General features: G+C 35.6%; 1 pseudogene across 1 annotated transcript in view; it reads left to right on the top strand.

Annotated features, from left to right (window-relative positions):
• Nucleotides 1-11843, top strand: part of LOC143630799 (cytochrome P450 704C1-like) — a 39899-nt pseudogene extending 28056 nt beyond the window's left edge. The window contains exons 3-6 of the transcript XR_013153242.1: nt 8628-8843; nt 9237-9527; nt 10337-10664; nt 11480-11843. The product of XR_013153242.1 is annotated as a cytochrome P450 704C1-like (transcript). The remainder of the gene's footprint in view (nt 1-8627; nt 8844-9236; nt 9528-10336; nt 10665-11479) is intronic.
• Nucleotides 11844-12382: the final 539 nt, after the last annotated feature.

Below are 12382 nucleotides of genomic sequence, written 5' to 3'. Positions count from 1 at the left end.
TTACTAGAAACCCGAAGCAAGGATCAAATGATACGGAAAAGCTAAACTATCAAGCTAGTAAATACTTACATTCTTAACCCTTTAAGAGTTTAGTAGATGGTTGAAGAAGATGATGATGTGAATGCTAGACTTTCAAAGGAAAACCCTCAAACGGAATATACCCCGAGTCTCCAACACACACCGAGCTATGCTAGGAAGCTTGAACACGAAAAAACGAGACCCGAGCCCTTCCTTTTTCTTTTGGCCGTAAACAAGAAAGAAAGAAAGAAAGGAAGAGTTATTTTGTTTTTGGTTACTTGAAAGTATTATATTTTGGTGTGTCTTGATTATTATTCATTCTCATCATTCATCTCCCATGATGTTAGGTATTATGATAAAGTATCCCATACTCAAATGCATGACATGATTTGATCAAGACATGGGGTGTGGGGCCCACCCAAAACCGGCCCCAATATATCCTTTTTTTTTTTTTTTTTTTTTTTTTTTTTTTTTTTATTTATTTTATACTTTATAAAATATATAAACACCCCATCTTTTATAAACCATTTTATAAAAGAATACATAGTTAAATAATCATTCCAATAATAATTATTTGAATAAATAAATTAACCAATTAATTTATCTAACACTTTCAAGTAAATATTCAGAAACCCGTTTTTCTGAATGTGTCGTGTTCTGTATTTGTTTTATAGATCTTATCTTAACAAATATATAATTGGTGTGTGTCTAACTCGTTATTGGGTATGACCCGACTTGGATCAAACACGGCTAGCCACATTAACCTAATTATGTGTCTCGGGCATACGGTATTCCAACAATCTCCCACTTGCACGTGACGCATAAGAAGTTAATGCTAATGGTGAATACCGCCTAACAACAGGTCACCACCCCTAGTGTGTTTGACTAAGTGCCATTCAATAACATCATCCCCTTCAAGTCCATACTTGATATGATATAGGTAAGTTTTATCATTACATCCCTTTGTTGCTAGATGTCCTGTCAAATCGAAGAGACACAGATTGATCATTCTCTCATTGATTTAACTTAACAGGCCTTAGACATCTAAACTCTCAACACATAAGAGGAACAAATCCCATCTTGACTGCATACATCCTTGTTGACATCTCGTATGATATCTGAGCTCTTTCTTTTACGTCATCGTGTTACCGAAAAACAAAGAAGAGAGTCAAGTTATCAGACTTGATGAAAAGACCAGATCCAATATGCATCTCAGGTCAGAGGACACAATGATACTCGCCTTTACTCAAGGATTACTTATGATCAGTTGCACTAACTCTATGCAGTGATCCTTGAGAGCGGATCATGTCCAATATTTGTATCCCACAAATATCTATGAACCTTGGTGGCAAACCTATGCCCTATATTCATCACATGAATATCAACCAATCCGGGTTCATAATAGTCTTAACTTCATACTTGTTCCCACAAGTATGATCGACTACGGACGTTTAGAACAACATAAGTCATTCATGGATTAAACATGCAAATATAGAACATAACTCATTGAATAATTAAAACATAATTAATTTTCATGAGATACCCATTACATTCGTTCTTATACAAACACTAAATACAGATTAAATCCACTCACTAGAATACCGAAGTCCTAATGCACAAACATGACCCTCATGCTTTGGCCTATCGAGGAGCTTCGTGAGTGGGTCCGCAATATTTTGATCGGTATGAACTTTATGAATACATATCTTTCTTTTTTCAACTTCATCCCTTATGTAGTTGAATCTGCGCTCAATGTGCCTCGTTTTCTGATGAGCACGAGGCTCCTTGATCTGTGCAATAGCACCCTCATTGTCACAGAATATCTCTAGGGGCTCCTGAATGGTAGAGATAATCCCTAGATCCATGATGAACTTTTTCATCCATGCAGCTTCTTGGGCTGCCATTGAAGCGGCGATGTACTCAGATTCTGTAGTGGATAACGCGACAACATCCTGCTTCGAACTCTTCCAAGAGACAGCGCCTCCATTTAAGATGAAGACATATCCCGACTGTGACCGAGAATCATCTCGGTCAGTTTGGAAACTCGCATCCACGTAACCCTTTACGACGAGTTCCTCCTCACCAGACCCATATATTAAAAACATATCCTTAGTCCTTCTAAGGTATTTTAATATATTCTTGACAGCCATCCAATGACTGTCACCTGGGTTGTGCTGGTATCTACTCGTTATGCTTAAAGCATACGAGACGTCCGGTCTAGTGCACATCATTGCATACATAATTGATCCTATTGCCGAAGCATAAGGAACATGCTTCATCCTATCTTGCTCTTCCTTAGAGCTAGGACTTTGGGATGAGCTCAACACGGTTCCTCTAGGAATAGGTACCAAACCTTTCTTAGAGTTTTCCATCCTGAACCTTTTCAGGATTTTATCAATGTACGCACTTTGATTGAGTCCGATCAATTTCCTTTGTCTATCCCTATAGACCTTTATTCCCAAGATATATGTCGCTTCTCCAAGATCCTTAATTGAGAAACGACTACTTAACCACGCTTTAACGTTTTCCATACTTGGTATATCATTTCCAAATAAAAGTATATCATCGACATACAAAATAAGGAAAATGATTATACTCCCACTAGCCCATTTATACACACACGCCTCATCACCGTTTTGGACGAAACCAAACGCTTTGATTTCTTCATTAAAACGATGATTCCACATCCGTGATGCTTGTTTCAACCCGTAGATTGATTTCTTTAACTTACAAACTTTATCAGGATTAGATGGATCGACAAAACCTTCAGGCTGAACCATATGGACATCTTCCTCAAGATATCCATTTAGAAAAGCGGTCTTGACATCCATTTGCCATATCTCATAATCAAAATGAGCTGCAATGGCAAATAATATCCTGATCGACTTAAGCATCGCGACCGGCGAGAAGGTTTCATCATAATCAATCCCTTGAGTTTGCGTGAAACCTTTTGCTACAAGTCGTGCTTTGTAAGTATCTAAATTTCCATGCATATCGGTCTTCCTTTTGAAGACCCACTTACATCCAACCAGTTTGGAGTTAAGTGGACGATCAACCAATTCCCAAACTTGGTTATCGTGCATGGATTGCATCTCGGCGCTCATGGCTTCAAGCCACTTGTCACAATCAGATTGTGACATAGCATCTTTGTAGGAGATCGGTTCATCCGAATCGACCAAGTAACAATCATCCACAAGAAATCCATATTTCTTGGGAGGTCGACTAATCCTATTAGATCTGCGAGCAACGTGTGTATGATCAACCATTTGATCATCTTCAACATCCTCGTGTTGAAAGCTAGTATCGACCAATTGTGTATCATCCAGTGATTCTTGAACCTCTTCAAGTTCCACTCTCCTTTCACTAGGTCCTTCCATAAGGAACCTAGTTTCTAAGAAGTATCCTTTGCGTGAAACAAACACTTTTTGTTCACTAGGATCATAGAATATATATCCTATATCATCCTTTGGGTATCCTATGAAGATACACCTGATGGATCGAGCCTCAAGTTTATTTGGGGTGTCACGTTTAACATAAACTATGCATCCCCATACCCTTAAATATGAAAAGGATGGAACCTTTCCATGCCACACTTCATAGGGTATTCGATCCACCTTTTTGGTCGGGGCCATATTCAAAATACGAGCCGCTGTAAGTAGCGCATATCCCCAAAATGATGGCGGTAGTGAGCTTCGTGCCATCATTGATCGAACCATGTCCAACAGTGTTCGATTCCTCCTCTCGGATACTCCGTTATGTTGAGGAGTACCAGGAGGAGTGAGCTGTGAAATAATTCCACAATCTCTAAGATGACTTTGAAAAGCATCACTTAGGTATTCGCCTCCTCTATCGGAGCGGAGTACCTTGATTGTTCGGTCGAGCTGATTTTGTACTTCATTTTGAAATTCCTTGAACATTTCAAAGGCTTCATGTTTGTGTTTCATTAGATACACATACCCATATCGACTAAAATCGTCGGTAAAGGTAATGAAGTACCTTTCACTATTCCTACTAGTTGGCTTGAAAGGTCCGCATACATCCGTATGTATGATACCTAACAAATCCTTAGCCCTTTCATTTGTACCTTTGAAAGGCTCTTTGGTCATCTTGCCTTGAATACAAGATTCACACTCATCAAACGAACCTAACTCGTTTGTTTTCAAAAGACCTTTCTTTTGGAGAGTATTTATACGATTCTTGTTTATGTGTCCAAGGCGACAATGCCAAATGTAGGAATCACTCAAATCCTTTTTGAGTCTTTTAGTGGAAGTTTGATATAATGAGCTATTTAAGGTATTGTCATGAACCAATTCATAAATACCGTTGTTTGGTACAGCTTTAAAATAAAAGATACCATTAGATGATACATGCATTTCTGATTCTACAAATTTAAAGTCAAAGTTACATTGTCTAAGAAGGTGCACAGAAATAATGTTCCTAGTCAAACTAGGAGCATACAAAACATTTTTCAAAACAACTTCCAAACCACTTGGAAGCGATAAAGTGAAGTCTCCTCTAGCGACCACGTGCACCCTTGCACCGTTGCCCATGAAAAGACTCACTTCGCCCTTCTTTAAGTCTTCATTCCTTTTGAACCCCTGCAACCAATTGCAAATATGAGTTCCACATCCGGTATCCAATACCCATGTGTTAGAAGAAATAAGATTTAGCTCAATATTAATCATAAAGACATTACCCGAGGTATGCCCCGCATTCCTCTTGTCTCTTAGCTCCTTTAGGTAGACCGGGCAATTGCGTTTCCAATGTCCGGTCTCCCCACAACCAAAACAAGGATCATCCTTATGACCCCTCGGTTCCATAACCTTTTGTTTCTTTGCCATAACCGGTGATTTGCCCTTACCCTTAAGATGCACAGGAGGACCCTTTCTTTTTGCTACCTTAGCCTTAGGATTGGGTTGAGATCGATTCTTGGATCTACCTTCATTGATCGCAAACACGGGTAAAACCCTTTTACCCATACTCGCCTCGGCTGTTTTAAGCATCGAGTGAAGTTCTCCAATGTTTTTGTCCCACCCGTTCATGTTATAATTTAACACGAAAGTGTCGAACCTTTTCGACAAAGAGTTAAGGATCAAATCCGTTGCTAACTCTTTTGAGATGGGACAATTGAGCTTGGCGAGGCGATCAATGTAACTTTTCATCTTAAGTACATAAGTTGAAACTGGTTGATTATCATCCATTCTACATGCATGCAAGGCTCGAACCGTTTCGAACCTTTCAACTCTTGATTGCTTAAGGAACATTTCCTTAAGTTGAGTAATCATGTCGTACGCATTATGGTTTTCGAAATCCTTTTGGATTTCGGGAACCATAGTCGCCAACATGAGGCATGATACTTGAATGGAATCTTCCGTGAGTTTGACCCAATTCATGTATTCGACCTCAGTTCCCTCTTCCGGTTCTTCGGGGATAGGTGTTTCCAAAACATGATATAATTTTTCTTGTTTTAGAACAATCCTTAAATTTCGGAACCAATCCGAAAAGTTATTGTGGTTAAGACGGTCTTTAGCGAGAATAGATCGGAGAGATACGTTTTGGACGTTAGGGATTATGTTGTCGTCGACGTGTGCGGCCATCTGCAGAATTTTAATTAAGTTCATTTTAGTGTTTTACCTTTTTAATTATTAATACCCCTTTTATATATATACCAAATATAATTAATAATTAAAATCTAGAATCCAACGATAAACCCGACTCCGGTTAGGTGACCTTTTTCCCATTGTCGGTTTTATCAAGGTAGTTATTCATAACAATTGCAAACCCTTTTGCAACTTCTAGAGTTTATGGGACCGGTTCGAAATCATATTTCGTGTCGGCATGTTTATCCCATCAACACCTATTAGACCCCATGCTTGGGTGACCCTCTTCACATGGTTCTAATTTAAGTCGTCCTACTTGTATCAAATTGTAATATTAACATACAAACGGTTAGGTGACCTTTTTCCCATTTATATGCCAATATTACCTTAACATATTAATTTACTCTACGCGGTTAGGTGACCTTTTTCCCACTAAGAGCTTACTAATATGTTAAGCGTTATACAAAAGGATGGTGTTTAACTTATTATCCTTAATTTTAAAAGGGTTTTTTAGTTTTAATAATTCTAGTTGTAAAACTTTAAATCATGTTCTAACATGCATTTAGTAACATGATATTTTGAAATTATTTTCAAAATTCTAATTTATAATAAAGCCATTTTATTATGGGCGTGAGACGGCTAGTTAATAAATCCATTTTATTAAACTATGTGTCACGTAATTACCGATAATTATTAGAACCCGTTTTATGCTTTGTTAATTAATTCTATGTGACGAAGTTGATATCCTAATATCTAACAACCACACAATCAAACAATCAATTAATTAACAAGCATACACAATTATACTAGACACGAGCCACTAATTTTAGACCACACTTGTTAGCCGAAACAAGTGTGTGTCTTAGGTCCAATCCTAAGGGACACATGACACATGGATGTTGTAGCTCCCACTCGATCCCGCATCCAAATGCTTCGAGCATCTTCTTCAACCCCGTTGTGATCCATTTGGCTTGAACTTGGGCCTTAGCTTCCATAAGCTTCCATTTGGGCTCATTGGGTGGGCTTAGGTCCATTTGGGCTTGAATCCCTTTAATGGGCTTGTGAGACCCATTATCACCATACCCGGCCCAATAAGGCCCAAACTTCCAATTTTGCAATCTTCTTTAATTTTACAAAACCAAATGTCCTAATACATTTTTTCTATAAAATAAAGATATTACAAATAATCTATTTATTACATACCCATATGAATAAATAATTACAAAATAGCCCCTAATTAATTATTACAAACCGAAACTTTGAATAATTAACTACAATCACAACATCAACCACAATCAAACATCCATTTTGGTCTACGGCTCGGTCTAGTTTTAACAAACATAACCCGTTATGTCTTAGGAACCCATTCCAAAACCCCTTGACCTTATCGGGCCTAGCCCAACCCATTTGGGCTTGACCCAATAACATGTTTATGGGCTTCGGCCCATATGTCCAAAACACATGGGCTTCGGCCCAATAGAAAGTTTCATGGGCTTCGGCCCATTTAACCAAAAATGGGCTTCGGCCCATTTACTCTTTCCCTTTTTTTTTTCCCGGTTAGCCCATTAACCAAAACAAGTGGGCTTCGGCCCAATTTCACCCGAATTGGGTTTCGGCCCATTAACCCGGTTTTATATTTTTTTTTTTTTTTTTGAACAAAACCAAAATAATAACAAGATTAAATACAAAAAAATTATGCATGTTTATTTTTGTATAAAATCTTTCAAGGGGAAAAAGATAAAACCGAGAACCCGAAGCTTAGTTTCCCGTATCCCGGCTCTTGATGCCATTTGTTGGGTTTCTATGAAATTAACAAACTTAGTTAACCATTTAACTAGTGACAATTAAGGCGGAAGCGTGATATTTACAAACTAAACATATGTATATGTTCATGAATAACCTAGTTTATTCATGTTATAAGATTACCAATAATCTATTTACTAGAAACCCGAAGCAAGGATCAAATGATACGGAAAAGCTAAACTATCAAGCTAGTAAATACTTACATTCTTAACCCTTTAAGAGTTTAGTAGATGGTTGAAGAAGATGATGATGTGAATGCTAGACTTTCAAAGGAAAACCCTCAAACGGAATATACCCCGAGTCTCCAACACACACCGAGCTATGCTAGGAAGCTTGAACACGAAAAAACGAGACCCGAGCCCTTCCTTTTTCTTTTGGCCGTAAACAAGAAAGAAAGAAAGAAAGGAAGAGTTATTTTGTTTTTGGTTACTTGAAAGTATTATATTTTGGTGTGTCTTGATTATTATTCATTCTCATCATTCATCTCCCATGATGTTAGGTATTATGATAAAGTATCCCATACTCAAATGCATGACATGATTTGATCAAGACATGGGGTGTGGGGCCCACCCAAAACCGGCCCCAATATATCCTTTTTTTTTTTTTTATTTATTTTATTTATTTTATACTTTATAAAATATATAAACACCCCATCTTTTATAAACCATTTTATAAAAGAATACATAGTTAAATAATCATTCCAATAATAATTATTTGAATAAATAAATTAACCAATTAATTTATCTAACACTTTCAAGTAAATATTCAGAAACCCGTTTTTCTGAATGTGTCGTGTTCTGTATTTGTTTTATAGATCTTATCTTAACAAATATATAATTGGTGTGTGTCTAACTCGTTATTGGGTATGACCCGACTTGGATCAAACACGGCTAGCCACATTAACCTAATTATGTGTCTCGGGCATACGGTATTCCAACAGTATCATCCTATTGGTGCAACCGTGTTTCATCTTTTCATCAACTTCAACAAGATGCATCATTACATGTCTGATCTCGCTGAAAAATACAAAACTTACAGAATACTTAGCCCCGTTCAGGGTGAGGTTTACACACCGATCCCGTGAATGTGGAGTATATCCTCAAGACCAATTTCAAAAACTATGGCAAGGTACTTAATTAAGCTATTTATTTATCTTGTTAAGTTAATATTTTGAACAACACGTGCACAAATATATATTGTACGTAGGGAAAGCATACCCACAGCATCGCATCCGATCTACTTGGAGACGGAATATTCACTGTAGATGGGGACCAATGGCGCGAACAAAGAAAGGTTTCGAGCCAAGAGTTCTCTACAAAAATCCTGAGAGATTTTAGTAGTGTAATATTCAGAAACAACACAGTAAAACTCGGCAAGATATTGTCACAAGCAGCAGATAGCAACCAAATAATTGATATAAACGTACGCAATGTGGCTAGTGACTTAATTTATCAGTATGATCGTTAATTGGTATTAAATATTACTCACGCTGTCCCATTAAAAGTGTCCATATTTCCTTTTTTATTTGTTCCATTACAAGTGTTCACTTTGAAAATTTATTGGCTAATTTTCAAGTTTACGCTTAAACCCACACAACTAGAATTAATTAACATTATTGATGGACCCAAGTTTCAAGGGCATTATTATTGTTGTAATTTGGTAAACAAAAAGGGTAATCATTTAATTTACATTAAACTTTGTGTTTTTCAAACCATAACACTTCTAATGGGAAGGAGGGAGTAATTAGCATATATTAGCGTGAAATATAACATTCATTATATGTGTATGCATACATACATACATACATACATACAGTACTTGTTCATGAAATCGACGACGGATTCAATATTCAAAGTCGGTTTTGGAATCGATCTTGACAACTTGAATGGTCAAAATGAAGAAGGTGTTAGGTTTAGCCGTGCATTCGATGTTGCAAACAACTTAACATATAAAAGATTTGTTGATGTAACATGGAAGATCAAGAGGTTTTTAAATATTGGATTTGAAGCAGAGTTGAAGAAAAATATGAAAATTATTGATGAGTTTGTTTACAAGGTGATAGGGGTCAAGATTGAGAGATTGAAGAAGTCAACGGATGATTCTCTGGTGAGCTTTTATTATTATATAAAATGGATGTATATATAGTTTGACTCGTTGGTGGGGAAAGACTGAACTGACTTCATAACCGATGATAAGGAATAATTCTTGAAACACATGCATGACATATAATTTGGTTATAGAACAAATTAATTACTAACGACATTCTTGAAGTTGGTGTGGTGGTGGTTCACGCCCAAAATCTATAGTTGGTGTGAAATTTATTACGTCCTTATTATTCTGAATATGAAAAAAAAAATGAGCTTGACCAAATGCTACCTAAGTTTTAATGTTTAAAAGAATGATGTTCGTGTACGTCTACATTTTGGTTATTATTTTATTTATAAAACACGACTATATTTTGGTTTTCTACTTTTTCTAAATATTTAATGACTAAAAATTAAGTATTTAAATATTTTAAAAAGTTAAGTTTTAACAACTGTATATAAGTTTTTAATTTTAGTTATAAAAACGCCCATATTTTGGTTTTCTGCTTTTTCTAAAAATGTAATGACTAAAAATTAAGTATTTAAATATATTAAGAAGTTAAGTTTTAATAATTATTGATAAGTTTTAAAAGCCTTTAAAAAATAGTTTTTAAATATTTTGTTTTCTAGAAGTTTTAGTAATTAAAGATAAAATACTTTTTGATTTTTAGCTTTAAACTTTTTAATATTTTTGGGCAAGACACCATATTATTGCACAGGCGCCGTTCAAAAAAAAATATATTATTGCACAAGCACACCATATTATTAATTAATGGCTGATTAAGTGATTTCTTTTTATTAATTCAATCATTGGTTTATGGAAACTTGCAGCTGCTTAAAAAAGAAGACATCCTATCACCGGTTTATTCAGTTTAACGATAGTGATCCAAAGTACTTGCGCGACATAATACTAAACTTTATGCTTGCGGGTAAAGATCCTATAGCGATCAGCATGTCTTGGTTCATATACTTGCTTTGCAAACATCCTAAAGTTCAAGATAACGTTGCAAAAGAAATCATAGAAGCAACAAACATGAACCAAGAGATCACAGATGTTGCCGATTTTGCTGCCCGAGTGAGTGATAGTGCAATTGACAAGATGCAATATCTTCATGCACCTTTAACCGAAACTATTAGACTATATCCTGCTTTGCCAGTGGTATGCATTCGATTCGTGTTTGAATATATAATACCTGTTTCATATTTCATTTTCTAATTTCTAAGGGAAAATTGGAGACTATAAGAGTTTACAACATTACTCATTCACTTATTTATTAGAGCCGCTAGTGTAACTATAGCAGTTACCAAAGGGCATTTCGACCAACGGTATATTGTGTGTTATAAGGCACTCCCTCCTCCTTTGGAGGTCGAGGGTTTGAGTCCCATAGTGGAAGTTGGTATAGCATTATTAGGAGTAGATTAGATTACCGTTAAAAAAATATAACTATAGCACAGTTAAGGTTTTGTGTGACATTTTTACATTCTTTCATGGTATCTAAGTTGTAATTGCTTGATCCAATAGTGGCTGATAATTCAGCAATATATAATGGCTTTAATTAGCCTTTCACCCAAAGAAATTTAGTTATTTCAATAATATTAACTTGTAATTGTTTCAATAATATCCTAACTACTTTTTGCAGATTCCTTTTGCAGCCAACTGAATTTTCATTCTACTTGGCTTTGCAAGTTGACTGTTCTTCCTAACAAAAACATTAACCCAAATTTTAAACTAACTTCTATCTTTACCTGCTGTAAAAACCGAACTGAACGACATAGAATCAACTAACACAAAGAATATTAATTGGTGTAAATTTAGAAGTAGGTTAGGGTTTGAGTTTGGCTTTCAAAAAAAAAAACAAAGAAAGGCAAAATAGCATTTATTACACTATTAAAGCAACATCTAAATTTGTTTTATAATATCAACAATTAACTCCCTAACAAAGTAACAATATTGAGATCATACTAATGATGTAGGATCCAAAGGTATGCTTTTCCGATGATGTTCTACCAGATGGTTGTAACGTGAATAAAGGGGATGTGGTCGCTTATTTGCCATATGCTATGGGAAGGATGAAGTTTATATGGGGTGATGACGCACTTGAGTTCAAACCAGAAAGATGGCTTGATCAAGATGGTTGCTTCCATCCAGAGAGCCCCTTCAAATTTACAGCTTTTCAGGTTAGTTAATATAATTAACTGAGTTTTCAGAAGGCATGAGTAATTGAGTTTTGACATATAAAAACAAAAATTAACTGTAATTTTGTTGGTCATGGATTCTCAAACTATATGTTTAACTAGTTGTTAGTTATATATTATACTAATCAGTCCTTTTACTGTTCTTGTTCATGCAGGCAGGCAACTGAAGATAATCTCTTCGGTTTTGTTAGGTTACTTTGTGTTCAAGTTGGGTGATGAAAACAAAGTCCTATGTTACAGAACCTCAATTAATATTCACGTTGATGGTCCATTGCAAGTTTATGTGTCCCGTAGATCTTTCCAAAATCCTTAAAGTTGCGCCATGTAACTTTGTGATGTCGAATGTATGTTCAGCAGAACATATGTAGCATATGCTAGTATCGAACGTTTTCATTAATATAATAATATGTAATGGTGTAGCTATAACTTATATGAATAATAATGTTGTTTAATATTACATAACTTTTATGTTCTATGCATGGTTGCCCTGAGTGAAGTTAAGTTTATGCATCATAAATTAGTTTAATGAATATAATATAGATTTAAGTTTAACGGTTGTCACAGATTTATCGAGACATTTGAATAAAAAAATATGAGGATGAAAAACGGATGAGCAGAATGGTTAATTTGGTTATGTAAAAAATTAATGGAAATTGATTAAACTTACATAACGAAAATGTG

The sequence above is a fragment of the Bidens hawaiensis genome, unplaced genomic scaffold, assembly GCF_021521415.1.
Source record: "Bidens hawaiensis isolate Kalapana, Puna unplaced genomic scaffold, B.hawaiensis_p1.1 tig00005823_1, whole genome shotgun sequence".
NCBI classification, from domain to species: domain Eukaryota; kingdom Viridiplantae; phylum Streptophyta; class Magnoliopsida; order Asterales; family Asteraceae; genus Bidens; species Bidens hawaiensis.
The sequence above is the reverse complement of the archived record's forward strand: the minus strand, read 5'-3'. Positions and strand labels throughout refer to the sequence as shown.